Source organism: Bufo gargarizans, chromosome 5 (genome assembly GCF_014858855.1).
Source record: "Bufo gargarizans isolate SCDJY-AF-19 chromosome 5, ASM1485885v1, whole genome shotgun sequence".
Classification (NCBI taxonomy): Eukaryota; Metazoa; Chordata; class Amphibia; order Anura; family Bufonidae; genus Bufo; species Bufo gargarizans.
In genome coordinates, this window is record NC_058084.1 from 375,727,841 (window position 1) to 375,746,635 (window position 18,795).

Genomic DNA, 18,795 nt, shown 5'->3' on the forward strand with positions numbered 1-18,795 from the left:
TGCAAATACTGACATACAATTTTACAGAGTATGTTTAAATTTATTCACAGAAAATCTTTCAAATTAAAAAGAAGGCAAACCGTTGTAACATTATAACCTATACATTAAATGGGTTTTCCTAGATTTTTATACTGATGACCTATCCTCATTATCTGATCGGTAGAGGTCAGCAGGGTTGAATTGGCAATGTACCTTACCAGGAATTTTCCTGATGGGCTGCTTAGGAGTCCCCTGCCCAACTCCACATATGGCTATTACCATGTATCGAGTTATCCTTGGGGTATCCCTGTTAACATTCTGACAGTGTATGAGGAATTTCTCCAGCTAAAAACCTTCATTAGTATGAATGTACAATACACTGATATCTACAGATACATCTCTGTATACCAGGACATTGGGATAACAATATAAGTGTAATTTATTAAAAAATCATAAAAATTTGATGGAGCAAAATAAATTGCAAGAAACACATTTCAGTTATCGTTCTTTAAAAAAAAAAAAAAAAAAAAAAAAATATATATATATATATATATATATATATACACACACACACATATACATATATAGACACTCAATATGTATATATATATATATGTAAAGGTATGTAATTATAATATATTTTGTCCACTTATATTTTGGTCATTATATATATATATATATATATATATATATATATATATACATATAGTGACACAGTGAGGGGAATGGTCTCCCAGTGTGTGCTGCTTGGCTGATTTCAGCCAGGTGGGGTCAAATACGGACTAGATTTTAATTGCCGATCCGGGTTTTGGGCAGCACCTGGCTGTCCTTATATAGGCAGCTGGGCTTAGCAGCAGGATCTCTGTGATGGGATCTGAGGCTTGGTGCCAGGTTGGAGGGCTAAGACCCATGGGCCAAGGAAGCAGGCCTCCTAAAGCCTGCTGTGGACTGCTGGAGGCAGAACTGATATCAATGTGACTTGTCCTATATGAACTTTCCAATTTGTGTGAAGTAAACACCAAGACTGCAAAGTAACGCATTGTTTTGTGCATTTGCCTCAAGTGCGAATAAACACTGAAGTTTTGCATTAAGAACTTGTATTTCGCCTCTGTACTGCGTCCGCTTACCCTATCTACCTGTCACGGCTGTTTAAGGGTAACAAGAGCATACGCAGTAAAAAGAGCTACTGACCGGACCCAAACTAGGGAAGAGAAAGGGTGACCCCTGTCAGACCCTCAACACTCTCCCTATGCTGCTAAAGCACATGCCCGGATCCATGTGGTGGAATGAGGCATGCCCGCGTGCCTAAGACTGATGAGCCCTGTAACCCCTACAATAGTGGAAGGGGCACGACCACCGATGCTCTGCTCAGAATATGGAGGGAACCGTGGCCACCTCAGATCCAGTCACAAAATCACCAGGTACACAACAATGTCTGCACACTTAGCTGATGGAGCTGCAGCCGCAGAGAAGACGGATCCAAGGGCCGTTGGCAATATCCGGAGTGCTTGCAGCAACAGAACACAGGTCCAGAGAACTAATAGCTTAAGAAGTGAAGATACTCAAGGCAGAGCTACAACTGAAAAGAGAAATATAATCCACGCCCTGCAATAGGAGGAGGGGTGATTTAAAGGCAGGGAAATCAAACGCAGGAGGAACAGCTGGGAGTAAAGACCTCATCACAGGGGCGGAGAGACAGAACAGTGAGAACACCTCCAAACTCTAAGTGACATCATCACAGGGGTGGAGACACAGAGCTGTGAGAACGTCTCAAAGCTCTGGTAGTGACACTACCAGAGTGAAACCCCACTATATATAAATATATATATATATATATAATATATATATATATATATATATATATATATATATATTATAATAAGTGAAATGAAAAAAGTTATTAAAACAAAAAAAATGTACATTTATAAACATTCAAATCAGCCATTTTCCCCATATTAATAACAAAAATAAACATAAAAAATAAAGATCATTGTCATTGTTGCAAAAAAATGCCCTTACAATTAAAATATAAACGTATTTATTCCGTATGGTAAAATCCATAATGGGAAAAAAAATATCTAAACTGCAGATTCGCTGTTTTTTTGTTGCTTTATCTCCAAAAAAAAACGGAATAAAAAATGATCGAAAAGGTATATTCCTAAATAGTATTAATAAAAACTACAAAGTGACCTGCCTACTTGGCTTGGCCACATCTTCAGACAGTTTGGCTCAGTCTACAACATGGTGAGTACAATCACGGTGAGTCTCGCTCCCAACAGCCACCTCAAACAGCTGATTTTGCCAGGGGAAAGGCCACTTCTGCCCTGGACTTTCTCATGCAGGGGAATTGTAGTACTACATGGCAACCATAGAAATAAATGGTCATCCATGCAATACAAGGACAGCTTGAGTCCGCAAAAACAAGTGCCACTTTCATACAACTCTTTGTTCTGGCTCATATGATGTTCATATATCCTAATTCATGAGACAACCCCTTTAAAAAGCCTAAAGTCACAGAAATCTGTAAAAAGGCTGCCAGGAGAAAGACTTCACCTGACAATTCGTTGCAGAACTTACTTTGACGTCATCCATCTGAATGAGCTTACAGAAATCCATGTACGGATGTAGCAGGGTTAACACACATGCTTTATTAGACATGGTATCTAAACTAAATGCAACTAAATGCGTTGAGCTATTGCTTTTCAATGGCTTTTGTTTCAAGATAAAGTGATGAGTTGAGAAATTTGAGTTGAGTGTGTGTGTTACCTCTGCTACATCTGTACATGCTGCAGAAACAACCACATTTAATTTATTTCGTTTATTTAGTTGTACGAAATACATTTTTTATTTGCAGATATCTTTGCAATAAAACTGACACACGTGCACAAACCCTAAGCCTTTACATGTAGTTTAGGGGGGAAAAAACAGTAAAATATCACCATGATTGATCATTTCTAGCTATTTTTTTATATTTTTTATTAAGGCCAATGGTTGATGGACTAAAAAACAGATGGCAAGGTTTTGAATAGTTTTTCAATTAGTTTATAATCGCACATTGTTTATTTCTACAGAAAACTCAACAAGCTGTCTACCAGTACAGAACAGAAGAAGGCCATTTAAATATGTCGCAATCATTTCCATTTATAAAATGTATCTAGTCCACACACAGTCCGCAGGCTACATCACACTACTGTTACTTAGAGCTCTCATTCCAGCTTTGACAGCAGGACAAGGAGGAGGCAGAAGGTCGAAGAGATCGCTGATCAGAATGAAGGAGATGCTGCTTTAGAGTACAAACATTTCAACAGCAAAGAAGTTCAGAAGTAAAATAGTTGAAAGAAAAAGAATTGGTACCATGTTAGCCAGTTAGAAGAAGGTTGTATTGTACTCCATAAGAGAAACAACGGTCTTGCAGTTATACCTTTAAATGGCTAACACACATACAAAGAAATGACGGTAAACAGCAATCTGTCACTATTGTAAGTCTTTTCATCGGGCAAGGTATAACAAGGGCTTTTCCACAGGATCAGGACAATTACCAGAGACCAACTTCCACTTGTTCCGTATAACTGTCCTCTGTAAAGGTGACCCTAATCTCTAAACATTTGCATCTTTTACACACCACCTAAAATAATTTTGTGGACCTCCCCCTATGTAAACATGGATGTGCTATCCACGACTTATCAACCTGTACAGGGTTTCTTCTCATTCTTTGTACTGAGCATTGGCCCCGAATTCACACACAAGCTGTGTGAACAGTTTGAGGTCTCAAGGCTACATGCACAGAAACATATTTTGTTTCCGTGGCCATTCAGTTTTTTTGCGGATTGGATAAGGACCCATTTATTTCAATGGGTCCGCAAAAAATGCGGACAGCACACCATGGGCTGTCCGTATCCGTATGTCCGTTCTGTAGCCCCGCAAACAATATAGAGCATGTCCTATTCTTGTCCATTTTGGGGACAAGGATACACATTGTTACAACGGATCCTCAAAAAAAAACTGATACAATATGGATGCCAAAAGGACGTCACCTGTATTTTTTGCAGATCAGTGTTTTACGGACTGCAAAACACATACGGTCATGTGAATGTAGAATAAATCAATGTTAGATCATCTAGATCTAGTAACACTCCATACTATAAATCCGTATGACAAATTCAGTCTTTTGTTAAAGTTGGCTATACACATCAGATGCATGGTAAGTTTGGCCGGCTATATCTAATGTTTAGGAGAGCCTCCACACTTTCCATTGATGTCAGATGTCGGGGGAAAGAACGGTCTGATGTGTTATATTTCCCTATACCCAATCCTTTTGCTCTTAGTGAGATATGCCACGACCAGAAGTCTGGCAGCAGCTTTCTCCCACTCCTATTCAAAGCCAAGCATGCATGTGTATGGGGGAATCAGAAGCAGTTATCTCACATGTATGCCCTGCTTTAGTGTGTCAGAGCTCATGGACATGGCTGTAGCTTTGAGATGCATTTTTCTGATCAGATGCGGACCCATTCATCTGAATGGAGCCGCAAAAGATGTGGACAGCATACCTGTGTACTGTCCACATCCGTAAGTCCGGTCCACGGCCCCGCTCGAGAGGCTGGAGTGAACAACACCTTGATGTATGACGAGCTGCTCACCTATTTTTGTCCAAAAAGTGGCCAAGTCACTTTTTATTACTTTTGGAAGACAAAAGTCCCAAAAAACTGAAACCTCTCCCATTTTTATGCCACTCACAATATTTTCCATTTAAAAATGCAGGGGTGGTGTGCGCTTTTTAATAAATTTGCCACATCTCAAACAGATGAACCTGATTATTAAGACTGATGTAGTAATTCAGGGTCTTAGTGCACAGAATCAGGTACCCAACACTGGACGTACAAAATGTTGAGTATTTCGTGAACCTTAGGTTACGTTCACTAACAGAGGTACACGATTGTACTTATTTTTTTGCTATATTGGAAAAGTTGACTTCTGTGTATTTTGGTGGCACTAATGATTTGATAATCAATTGAAGTAGGATAGAGACCCTGATTTTAAAATGTCTTTTAAAATAGTGTGTGCAGGCTGTATATATTGATGACCTTTCCTCAGGATAACGTATTTCAACGAGGGTCAGCCGGCACTCCGTTTGTAGGCGTGGTGCACGTGTCCAGGGCCGAAGTCCGAGTACAAATGAAAGAAAAGACCGGCACTCACTTTGTCTTCAAAGGTTTTTTTCTCTTTATTCGCCACGCATAAAAATGTTCAGTGACGCGCGTTTCGGCTCTGTAGCGAGCCTTTCTCAAACCAATGGCATATAACAAAGTCATACAATACAGGTGATTTAAATAGACCGCCACAGCGGAAATGACATCATGTAGTCATGGTAATTTAGACAAACAAAATGGAATGAAAGGTAAAAAAGGAAAGAGAGAAAGCAAAGGGGGAGGGAACAAAAGAAAAGAGAAAACACAAAGTAACAATTTAAATAATCAGATACACGTGAGAAACAGCCCAATCGCAACAGCATCAATGAAAATGGTAGCAATCATGAATTCTTATGAAGTTCTCTAGATATTCGTACTAGCTTGCAATTCAGATGATGCGGTTGGGGGGTTCCTCACGTTTTCTGTAAAATACAAAAAAATAAAGTATAAGTTTAACATACATATAAAAGAAACAGACATCTACAGGAAGCTATGGAGATCATACTCCCGGTTTAACCCCATGGGTTCCAGTGTCTGAAGTGTATGAATCCAATAGGATTCACGCTTCTTTAGCATTTTTAAACGATTACCACCTCTGCGAGGTTGTTGTACCTGCTCAATAATTTGAAAGCGCAATTGCGCAATATTGTGCTTACAGCGGTCAAAGTGATGAGGGACGGGTAGGAGTAAATTATTTTTTCTAATAGTGGACTTATGCTTGGAGAAGCGGTCCTTCATTCGCATGGATGTTTCACCTATATATAACAGTCCACAAGGGCACTTGAGTAAATATATGATAAAACTGCTATTGCATGTGAAAAAGCCTCGAACTGGAAAGCGCTTGCCTGTATGGGGATGCGTAAAATATTCCCCTTTAATTACACTTGAACAGTGTATACACCCTAGGCAAGGGAATGTGCCCTTTCTAGGAGTTGATAGAGTCTTCTGTCGCTTCTCAGTTTGAGCACTGCCCACATCCGCCCTCACCACCATATCGCGGATATTTTTGTTACGTTTATAACACAATAATGGAGGATTTTTAAACTCCTCAATAGAGGGATAAGCCCTTGACAAAATGTTCCAATGCTTAGAAAAAATAAGTCGACACCTATTGACCCATGGGTGGAACTTAGTAACAAACGGTATACGTGACCCCCTGGACTCCTGTTTAGGGGTCAGGGAGGTGACCCTACTCCTCTCACTATCCAGCAGTGCTGTGGGATATCCTCTATTCTCAAATCTCATAGACATTTCATCAAGACGTTTTTCTTTCACTTCAGTATTGGAAACAATCCTACGTACCCTTTGAAATTGGGAATGGGGTAATGCTTTTTTTACTGTAGGAGGATGATAGCTTGAGAAATGGAGAAGAGAATTTTTGTCGGTATTTTTGATATACAAATCAGTCACAATTGACCCACCTGCACCCTTAATGACCAGGGTGTCTAAAAAATTAATCTCATGATCACTATAATGTAAAGTAAACTGCAGCTCGGGCCAAATTGAACTCAAAAATTCTGAAAAGGCACGAAGGGATCGAATGCCGCCCCGCCATACACAAAACACGTCATCGACGAATCTTCGCCAAAAAATACAATGAATTTTAAACAGATCATTGGTGTAAATATACTTGTCTTCAAACCATGACATGTATGAATTTGCATATGGCGGTGCGGCATTCGAGCCCATCGCGGTCCCACAGCACTGCTGGTAGTAGGTGTCCTGAAATAAAAAATAATTTTCAGTTAAAATGATTTCAAGAAGTTTCAGGAAAAATTCTTTGGCACCTTGACTGTGAGAGGAGAAGGATAGAAGCCACTCTACAGCCCGTATACCCTTCCAGTGAACAATAGAAGTGTACAGAGAACAAACATCGAAGGTTACTAATAAATCATCATCCTGTAACACCAGGGTCCCAACCTCACGCAAAAATTGATTCGTATCAAGCAGGAAAGACGGCATATTTTTGGTTAGGGGTGTCATAACCTTTTCAAGCAAAATAGCTGGTGGAGACAAGATAGAGTCAGTCAAGGCCACAATGGGCCGACCCGGTGGTTGAGACAAAGATTTGTGCACTTTGGGCAGTGTATAGAACACTGGTGTTACAGGATGATGATTAATCAGATATTCCCCCAATTTGGGGTCAATAATCTGCTGTGAAATAAATGTATCAACCAAAGTACACAATTTCTTTTTTATAATGTATACCGGATCGCCGTCCAAAGGACGATATACATCGGTATTGGCCAACTGGCCCAAGATCTCACTGACGTAATACTCCTTGTCCATAAGGACAAGAGCACCCCCCTTGTCGGCAGGCTTGAAAATCAGGCTATCGTCCCCCAATAAGTTATCGACAGCCTGCTTTTCAAGGCGCGACAAGTTGTGGTTGACATGAAATCCACTCTGCCGTATCTCCTGCAAAGATTTTGACATGTCACGTTGGACCAATAAAATAAACGTTTCAACAGGATGATAGCACTTAGGTGGTTGAAAGTGACTCTTGGTTCTCAGTCCAAAATCCTTCAATGATAAGCAAGTATCACTGGTGGTTGCTGTGCTTGCGCTTTTTTCAACATTAATGGACTGCAAGCCTGAGAAGTGTGCCTTAAGTCGGAGATTCCTAAAGAAGCCGGAGATTCCTAAAGTACCCTCAAAGGGTACGTAGGATTGTTTCCAATACTGAAGTGAAAGAAAAACGTCTTGATGAAATGTCTATGAGATTTGAGAATAGAGGATATCCCACAGCACTGCTGGATAGTGAGAGGAGTAGGGTCACCTCCCTGACCCCTAAACAGGAGTCCAGGGGGTCACGTATACCGTTTGTTACTAAGTTCCACCCATGGGTCAATAGGTGTCGACTTATTTTTTCTAAGCATTGGAACATTTTGTCAAGGGCTTATCCCTCTATTGAGGAGTTTAAAAATCCTCCATTATTGTGTTATAAACGTAACAAAAATATCCGCGATATGGTGGTGAGGGCGGATGTGGGCAGTGCTCAAACTGAGAAGCGACAGAAGACTCTATCAACTCCTAGAAAGGGCACATTCCCTTGCCTAGGGTGTATACACTGTTCAAGTGTAATTAAAGGGGAATATTTTACGCATCCCCATACAGGCAAGCGCTTTCCAGTTCGAGGCTTTTTCACATGCAATAGCAGTTTTATCATATATTTACTCAAGTGCCCTTGTGGACTGTTATATATAGGTGAAACATCCATGCGAATGAAGGATTGCTTCTCCAAGCACAAGTCCACTATTAGAAAAAATAATTTACTCCTACCCGTCCCTCATCACTTTGACCGCTGTAAGCACAATATTGCGCAATTGCGCTTTCAAATTATTGAGCAGGTACAACAACCTCGCAGAGGTGGTAATCGTTTAAAAATGCTAAAGAAGCGTGAATCCTATTGGATTCATACACTTCAGACACTGGAACCCATGGGGTTAAACCGGGAGTATGATCTCCATAGCTTCCTGTAGATGTCTGTTTCTTTTATATGTATGTTAAACTTATACTTTATTTTTTTGTATTTTACAGAAAACGTGAGGAACCCCCCAACCGCATCATCTGAATTGCAAGCTAGTACGAATATCTAGAGAACTTCATAAGAATTCATGATTGCTACCATTTTCATTGATGCTGTTGCGATTGGGCTGTTTCTCACGTGTATCTGATTATTTAAATTGTTACTTTGTGTTTTCTCTTTTCTTTTGTTCCCTCCCCCTTTGCTTTCTCTCTTTCCTTTTTTACCTTTCATTCCATTTTGTTTGTCTAAATTACCATGACTACATGATGTCATTTCCGCTGTGGCGGTCTATTTAAATCACCTGTATTGTATGACTTTGTTATATGCCATTGGTTTGAGAAAGGCTCGCTACAGAGCCGAAACGCGCGTCACTGAACATTTTTATGCGTGGCGAATAAAGAGAAAAAAACCTTTGAAGACAAAGTGAGTGCCGGTCTTTTCTTTCACTTTCCTCAGGATAAGTCATCAATATCTGATCAGCGGGGGTATGGCACCCCCACCGATCAGCTGTTTGAAGGGAGACGACAGGCAGGATAATAAAGAGGAAGTAGAACTTCCATAGAGCGCCGCCTCCTCCACCACCTGGGTGCCGGGTGTCAGATCCCAACGATCAGATATTGATCAGATATTGAAAACCTATCGTCAATATAAACTGCCTGCATAACCCCTTTAAGATTATACCTTCCATGCTATTGCAATGTGCTTATTTGCTCGATATGTTTCCAGATCTACACAATTAGGGTCCATTCACACGTCCGTTGTTTCTTTCCTGATCTGTTCCGTTTTTTGCGGAACAGATCTGGACCAGATCTGGACCCATTCATTTTCAATGGGTCCTGAAAAAAAATCTGACATTGTGCTCTGTCCAAAAAACGGAACAGATCAGGAAAGAAACAACGGACGTGTGAATGGACCCTTAGACTTCTGCTGCTTTCACTATGCAGGCCTTGGGTGTTTGTCCTAGGATTATACACACCTTATACTGGGCTTCACACTAAGCAAGGGGAATAACAGTCTGGACCCCCAGGCAATAAATATTATTTTTCCGTACTACAGAACTTTATTTAAACATGATATTTCTTTTATTTAATTTCCATGCTCTGTTTTCAATCCATTATATTACTGCCTTTATACAACTAGACTCTGCATCCATCTCATAGACTAAAGAGTGACCTTTGGCTAGTAAATGACCGTATACACTTTAAAAGCTTTGCTCAAAAGCATACTTGACTAGGCTTTTCAATACAAAGGAACCCCATCATTCACACAGTCTGGGGCATATTCTTTGCAGCATACTTCAAATGTGCAGACCAAAAGTGAAATGTCATATGAAAAAAGTCAAATAGCCTCTCTGGATCTTTACTGACTTCAATGAAAGGGAACCTGTCATTTTGTACAATGCAGTCCAGTCTTCAGGCAGGAAGAGCGCCCAGAAGGATATAGAGTGATGTGGGAAAAGAGTCACTATACCTTATTCAGCATTTTCACCATTTACTCCCCAAGTTCGGCCTCTTTCACATGACCGTTTCCCCCCGGTTAACGGGCCATTTTTTGCGGTCCGTATACGGAACCACTCATTTACAATGGTTCCGCAAAAAAAAAAAAAACGTACTCCGTATGCATTCCGTTTCCGTATTTCCGTTCCGTTGAAAGATAGAACATGTCCTATTATTGCCTGCAAATCATGTTCCGTGGCTCCATTCAAGTCAATTGGTCCGCAAAAAAAAAGCCCGAACACATATGGAAATGCATCCTTATGTCTTCCGTATCTGTTCAGTTTTTGCAGAACCATCTATTGAAAATGTTATGCCCAGCCCAATTTCTTCTATGTAATTACTGTATACTGTATATGCCATACGGAAAAACGGAACGGAAACACAACGGAAACAAAAAACGGAACAACAGATTCGTGAAAAACGGACCGCAACACACTGAAAAAGCCATACAGTCATGTGAAAAAGGCCTTATACTGTATCTCAAACTTATATATCAGTCTGCTCAGCTTCTTCCATTATATACCGTTATCCTAACTACTTCACATCCGGGCCATTTGCCCCCTTCCTGACCAGGCCTAATTTACCAAATCTGACATATCTCACTTTATGTGGTAATAGCTTTGGAACGCTTTTACTTATCCAAGCCATTCAGAGATTGTTTTCTCGTGACACATTGTACTTCATGATAGTCATAAATTTGAATCAATATATTTTACCTTTTTTTATAAAAAATCCAAAATTTACCAAAAATTTGGAAAAATGTGCAATTTCAAAATTTCTATTTCTCTGCTTTTAAAACCGAAAGTGATACCTCATAAAATATTTATTACTTAACATTCCCCATATGTCTACTTTATGTTGCCATAATTTTGTAAATGTTTTTTATTTTTTTAGGACGTTAGAAGGCTTAGAATTTTAGAAGCAATTCTTAACATTTTTAAGAAAATTGCCAAAACCCACTTTTTAAGGACCAGTTCAGGTCTGAAGTCACTTTGTGGGGCTTACATAGTGGAAACCCCTAAAAGATTACACCATTGTAGTAACTAAACCCCCCAAGTTACTTATGAAACTGATTTTACTAACTTTGTTAACCCTTTAGGTGTTCCACAAGAATTAAAGAAAAATAGAGATCTCATTTTAAAATTTCACTTTTTGGGCAGATTTTCCATTTTAATCCATCAAGGGTTAACAGCCAAACAAAACTCAATATTTATTACCCTGATTCTGCGGTTTACAGAAACACCCGACATGTGGTCGTAAACTGATGTAAAGGCACACGGCAGGGCGCAGAAGAAAAGAAACGCTATATGGTTTTTGGAAGGCAGATTTTGCCATTTGAAGTCACCCTGATGCACCCTTACAGTAGAAACTCCCAAAAAGTTACCCCATTTTGGAAACTAGGGGGTAAGGGGCCAGTTTTATTGGTACTATTTTGGGGTACATATGATTTTTAATTGCTCTATATTACATTTTTTGTGAGGCAAGGTAACCAAAAAATTGCTGTTTTGGCACTGTTTTTATTTTTTACAACATTCATCTGACAGGGTAGATCATGAGCTATTTATATAGAGCATGTTGTTACGGACGAAATGATATCAAATATGTCTACTTTCTTTGTTTGTTTCAGTTTTACATAATAAAGCATTTTTGAAAAAAAATTATGTTTTTGTGTCTCTATTTTCTGAACGCCATATTTTTTATATTTTTCTGGTTGATTGTCTTGTGCAGGGGCTCGTTTTTTACAGGAAGAGTTGATGTTATTATTGGTACCATTTTTGGGTACATATGATTTTTTGATCATTCATTATAATACTTTATGGGGCAAGGTGACCCAAAAATTGGTTATTTTAGCATAGTTTTTACTTATTTATTTTTATAGCGTTCACCTGAGGGGTTAGGTCATGTGACATTTTTCTAGAGCAGATCTTTACGGACGTGGCGATACCTAATATGAATACTTTTTCTTATTTATTTTTTACACAATAATAGCATTTTTGAAACAAAAAATGATGTTTCAGTGTCTCCATGGTCTGAGAGCCATAGCTTTTAAATTTTTTGACCGATTGTCTTAGTTAGGGTCTCATTTTGTGTGGGATGAGGTTCCAGTTTGATTGGTACTATTTTGGGGGGCATACGCCTTTTTTATCGCTTGGTGTTGCACTTTATGTGATGTTAGGTGACAAAAATGGCTTTTTTGGCACAGTTTTTATTTATTTTTTACAGGTGTTCACCCGAGGGGTTAGGTGATGTGATATTTTTATAGAGCTGGTTGTTATGGACGCAGCGAAACCTAATATGCATACTTCTTTTTTTTTTCACTTTAACACAATAATAGCATTTTTGAAACAAAAAACTTATGTTTTTATGTCCATGTTGTGAGAGCTATATTTTATTTTATTTTTTTAGCGATTTTCTTATGTAGGGGCTCATTTTTTGCGGAATAAGGTGACGGTTTTATTGGTACCATTTTGTGGGACATACACCTTTTTGATCACTTGGTGTTGCACTGTTTGTGATGTAAGGTGACAAAAATTGCTTTTTTTTTATATATAACCGTTTTTATTTTTATTTTTTATGGTGTTTATCGGACTGGGTGGATCATGTGATATATTTATAGAGCCGACCGTCATGAACGCGGCAATATCAAATATGTCTATTTAATTAAAAAAAATTCTATCTTTAACATTTTATTTTAATTCCTTACTTGGGGAATGTGAAAACGTTCTTTTTTAATTTTAACACTTTAATAAACATTTTTGACACTTTGCATCCCCCATAAGGTCATACAAGACCTCTGGGGGACATTTAACTTAACTTATTTTTTTCCCCCACTATTGATTTCTCCTGTAACTGGGGCTGAAGCCCCAGTCACAGTAGAAATACACCCCCCACAGAGAGGATGTACAGCACTATACAACGCTGTACAGCCTCAGTGCAGGGCTGATTGAGGTCCGACAGCTCCTGCACTCTCCCGGTCCCGGCAGTCGCCTAGAGCTTCCTCATCTGTACACACAGCGCTTGTTACCCCAGCTATATCTAAGGGGCCCTGCAAAATGAAACCAGCGTTAGATCACTTTAGCGGAGGCCCAGACGAAAGTGAGTCATTGGAACTAGGTGGAAACACCTGGAAAGTTAAGGCTCTATTCACACTTCCAGCAAAGTTTTTTTTTTTTAAACAGATCAGCCAAACAGATTGAAGTGAATGGGAGCAGCAGTGCAATAACCAGCTCTATTCAATACAATGGAGAGAGCTGTGTAGTTCTGGCATGGGAGATACTCTGAAACAGCTGATTGGTTGGGTTGCAGGATGTTGGACCCCCACTTATTAGATACTAATGGTTTATCCTATGGATAGGCCACCAATGTTAAAATCACAGAAAACCCCTTTAAGAAGATTCCTGGGTAGTACTACAAGGATTACAAGGAGAGTTAATGTGTTCATATCGGGTTTTTTGGGGTATATATGTATAGTATGTACAATCTTTCTTATGTTTTATGGTTTTAGAATTTGTCTGAGAAAAAAAAGGTATTTTGAGAAGTTGGCTAGAAAAAAACAAGGCCGGTAACCATGATTGCAATGACAGGTTGCTACTTTAAAGTGTTTCTTGTAGCAGCATTTAAAGGTGTTTGTAACAGCGCGTGACAAGCTAAACACTACGCTTAAAACTGTCAAGGAGAGGTGCTTACTAATTTTAGTGTTTTATTTGTCTTCTCCAGTAAAGTTACTGTGAATGTGACAAAAGCCAGAAATTTTAGGTAAAAGCTGAACCTGGCAGCAAATGAAAACAACATTGGTGTCAGTGCCCTAACTGTTATCACAGAAGAGCCTCACACTTAATTATTCACAAAAAAGTTTATTTACCAAAAGATCTAAAGAAACCAAAGATATGTTTAAACAAAATGGAGACCTGGTCCAGTAGCATAGAAACATAGAATGTGTCGGCAGATAAGAACCATTTGGCCCATCTAGTCTGCCCAATATACTAAGTATTATGGATAGCCCCTGGCCCTATCTTATATGACAAGTGATGGCGATTAAAATAGAGAAAGGCGCTCATAGGGTGAGTATGTTCAAAACAGAGAAAATCTACTATAGGATGTATTATGCTCACCTATTGGGGTTGCACCAGTTTGGGTGCAACCGCAAGGAAGACTGAATAACAGGGAATTTCAACGGTTGGTGCAGCCTAGATTCGTCCGGTCGCCTTGGGCAGGAGCCACCCTGCCACTCGGGTAACGGTAGAAGAAACGAGACGGTGAACTTTACGTCCAACGTATGGACCTTAAACGGCGCACTCACACAACCGATCGTAGACCGTATTAGGGTATCAGCTATTTTTTTGCTTTATTCGTAGACAACGCGTTTCGGGGTACTAGGAACCCCTTTATCAAGTCTAAAAGGTAAGGTTAAAATAAGGGGGGAGAAGCAAATATATGGAAAGACATAATACAGATGTATCCGTCAATAGGGAAGTAATAGTATAAAAATAAATATAAAATGATAGAAAATACATATATGTATATAAAGACATGTATATATCAGACGGGAAAATGATCAATAAAAATATGTACACATAAAATTTATAAAGGGTATTACATATACATGGAGGCATGTAGTTTAAAACAACCAAAATAAAAAAATAAAAAAAATAATAATAAAAAAAAATATATATATATATACATATATATATAAAAGAAAAAATATATATAATCTAATCACTACTGTTGCATATATTTTGAAAAAATAGTAGTTTTGAGAAAAACAACAGTGAATGAATGTCCACTGTTTAAGTGAAGGCCACTATATTGTGCTAGGCCATTAACCACAAGGACCAAGGTATGAATATATACAGGTCCTTCTAAAAAAATTAGCATATTGTGATAAAGTTCATAATTTTCTGTAATGTACTGATAAACATTAGACTTTCATATATTTTAGATTCATTACACACCAACTGAAGTAGTTCAAGCCTTTTATTGTTTTAATATTGATGATTTTGGCATACAGCTCATGAAAACCCCAAATTCCTATCTCAAAAAATTAGCATATCATGAAAAGGTTCTCTAAACGAGCTATTAACCTAATCATCTGAATCAACTAATTAACTCTAAACACCTGCAAAAGATTCCTGAGGCTTTTAAAAACTCCCAGCCTGGTTCATTACTCAAAACCGCAATCATGGGTAAGACTGCCGACCTGACTGCTGTCCAGAAGGCCATCATTGACACCCTCAAGCAAGAGGGTAAGACACAGAAAGAAATTTCTGAACGAATAGGTTGTTCCCAGAGTGCTGTATCAAGGCACCTCAGTGGGAAGTCTGTGGGAAGGAAAAAGTGTGGCAGAAAACGCTGCACAACGAGAAGAGGTGACCGGACCCTGAGGAAGATTGTGGAGAAGGACCGATTCCAGACCTTGGGGGACCTGCGGAAGCAGTGGACTGAGTCTGGAGTAGAAACATCCAGAGCCACCGTGTACAGGCATGTGCAGGAAATGGGCTACAGGTGCCGCATTCCCCAGGTCAAACCAATTTTGAACCAGAAACAACGGCAGAAGCGCCTGACCTGGGCTACAGAGAAGCAGCACTGGACTGTTGCTCAGTGGTCCAAAGTACTTTTTTCGGATGAAAGCAAATTTTGCATGTCATTCAGAAATCAAGGTGCCAGAGTCTGGAGGAAGACTGGGGAGAGGGAAATGCCAAAATGCCTGAAGTCCAGTGTCAAGTACCCACAGTCAGTGATGGTCTGGGGTGCCATGTCAGCTGCTGGTGTTGGTCCACTGTGTTTTATCAAGGGCAGGGTCAATGCAGCTAGCTATCAGGAGATTTTGGAGCACTTCATGCTTCCATCTGCTGAAAAGCTTTATGGAGATGAAGATTTCATTTTTCAGCACGACCTGGCACCTGCTCACAGTGCCAAAACCACTGGAAAATGGTTTACTGATCATGGTATCACTGTGCTCTATTGGCCTGCCAACTTTCCTGACCTGAACCCCATAGAGAATCTGTGGGATATTGGGAAGAGAAAGTTGAGAGACGCAAGACCCAACACTCTGGATGAGCTTAAGGCCGCTATCGAAGCATCCTGGACCTCCATAACACCTCAGCAGTGCCACAGGCTGATTGCCTCCATGCCACGCCGCATTGAAGCAGTCATTTCTGCAAAAGGATTCCCGACCAAGTATTGAGTGCATAACTGAACATCATTATTTGAAGGTTGACTTTTTTTGTATTAAAAACACTTTTCTTTTATTGGTCAGATTAAATATGCTAATTTTTTTAGATAGGAAATTTGGGTTTTCATGAGCTGTATGCCAAAATCATCAATATTAAAACAATAAAAGGCTTGAACTACTTCAGTTGGTGTGTAATGAATCTAAAATATATGAAAGTCTAATGTTTATCAGTACATTACAGAAAATAATGAACTTTATCACAATATGCTAATTATTTGAGAAGGACCTGTATATGTTCTCTCAAATTAGGAGCAGAATATGGCTGGAAGGTCTAAGTGTATGTTCTAAAGACTGTTGTGGAAGATAGGGTTACTAGCAAAAGGAATAATGGACTCTGATGTAGAAGTATTAACATACCTGGATCAGATCAGCAGAGCGGTGCTGCTGCTGAATCCGGGAAGCACGAGGAGGAGGCTGACCTGCTGTGGCGCGCGCACTGCTGGGGGTTAAGAGGTGGCTGCGCTTGTATGGGAGGGCCTGACTTCCTTCATTGGAGGTGCGTCCGTGGGGGGGCGGAGTCGGGGGCGGAGTTATCAGCGGCGCACGGAGAGATGAATGGGGGAAAGAACAGAGCGGGCAGAGAGAGGGATCGGGGTACGGATGGTGTCAATTAAAAAACTGAAGCTGAGGTGGGGACGTGTGTATGAAAGCAAGTCTGATATTAAGTCGATCGTGGTGGCTGTGGGGTTATTTGAGCAAGGCAGGTTATTGGCAAGGGGGAGTGAAGGAAAGGAATTACAGGGATACATACCCTGCAGGGAAAAAATGGATATTGATGTAGGTGTATGATGGGTGGGCTGGGGATGGCATATAATTAAACTCACTGAGTGTTGAATAGAAGGAGGGAGGGGGAAGGGGGACACAATGTGACATGGGAACAAGAGGATGAACCGGAAAGATACATGTGAAGAAATGTTGGAACTAAATGAGGGGGATAGATATAATGGGGGGCACTGGGATATACGGGATAGTATAATGTAAGTCGCGCCAATTATATATAGATACATGTGAAGAGATGTTTGGACTGAATGAGGGGGATAGATATAATGGGGGGGGGAGGCACTGGGATATACGGGATGGTATAGTGTAAGTCGCGCCAATTAGAAGCATTTGCTCTCCAAGGACTCGTTGAGTCCGTACGGTTCCAGAGTTTGGAGTTTGAAAATCCAATACATTTCTCTCTTTTGTAATGTCCTGAATTTATCGGATGCTGTTTCCAAAATGGTCTCAATTGGTGTTATTATTAGTTTTGAAGCATCTTTGTTATGAGTAGTGAGAAAATGGCGGGACACGCTATGTTGGAGGTAGCCTCGCGAGATATTCCATCGGTGTTTGTTCAATCTTTCTCTCAGTGTCTGGATGGTACGGCCTATATATTGTAGCCCACATTCACATTCTATCAGATATATGACATAGGTTGATGAGCAGTTCATGAGGCTTTTGATCGGGTGTTCCTCTCCGGTTACATTACTCTTGAAGGTCTGGACACGGTTTGAAATATTGTCGCAGCATTTGCACAGTTTGTGATTGCACTTATAGCTGCCTTTAAATTTCAGCTGGCACGTTAACCCGGCTGAAATTGTGTTGATGTTCTTTTTCTTCTTGAGTTTACTCGGTGCGAGTATGTTCTTCAGAGTTTTTGCTCTCCTGAAGGTGATGCGCGGTTTTGATGGTATCAGGTCTTTCAGATATGGGTCATCTTTCAAGATGTGCCAATGTATCGATAGAATGGCTCTCAGAGCTGCGTGGTTGGGGTTGAAGGTCGTGATAAAAGCTGTCTTGTAGTCCGCCCTTTTGGTTGTTTCGGTCTGCTCGTTTTTCTTTTTTGTATTCAGGCATTCTTCCTGGCTTTGATTTTTTGCCCGCATAAACGCATTCTGTATAATTCTTTCTGGATATTTTTTATTAGTAAACCTAGACTTCAATATATTACTTTGAGAGAGGAAATCATCCTCATCCGTACAATTCCTTCTGATGCGCTTGAATTGGCTGAACGGGATATTGTCTTTCCACTTCTTATAGTGGGCACTTCTATAATCCAGGTAGCTATTTCCGTCAACCTGTTTGAAGTATGTTTTTGACTTGATGGTCTTGTCCTCTGAATAAAGGATCAGGTCTAAATATTCTATAGACGTGGTTGACAGATTGGAGGTGAATGTAAGGTTCCATCTGTTTGTATTAAGATAGCTGACAAATGCCTGAGCTTCTTCTTTGGGGCCGTTCCAAATCACAATGAGGTCATCAATATATCGTTTGTAAAAAACGATATTGTTCCTCCAATTGTGACTGGAATAAATGAATTCTTCTTCGAAACAGCCCATGTATAAGTTGGCGAAGCTTGGCGCGAAACGCGTCCCCATTGCGGTTCCGTTT

General features: G+C 39.9%; 1 protein-coding gene across 1 annotated transcript in view; it reads right to left on the minus strand.

Annotated features, from left to right (window-relative positions):
* The window catches only part of OSBPL10 (oxysterol binding protein like 10), a 380,196-nt gene that overhangs the window by 189,551 nt on the left and 171,850 nt on the right, over positions 1-18,795 (minus strand). The gene's annotated exons all lie outside the window — the stretch shown is intronic.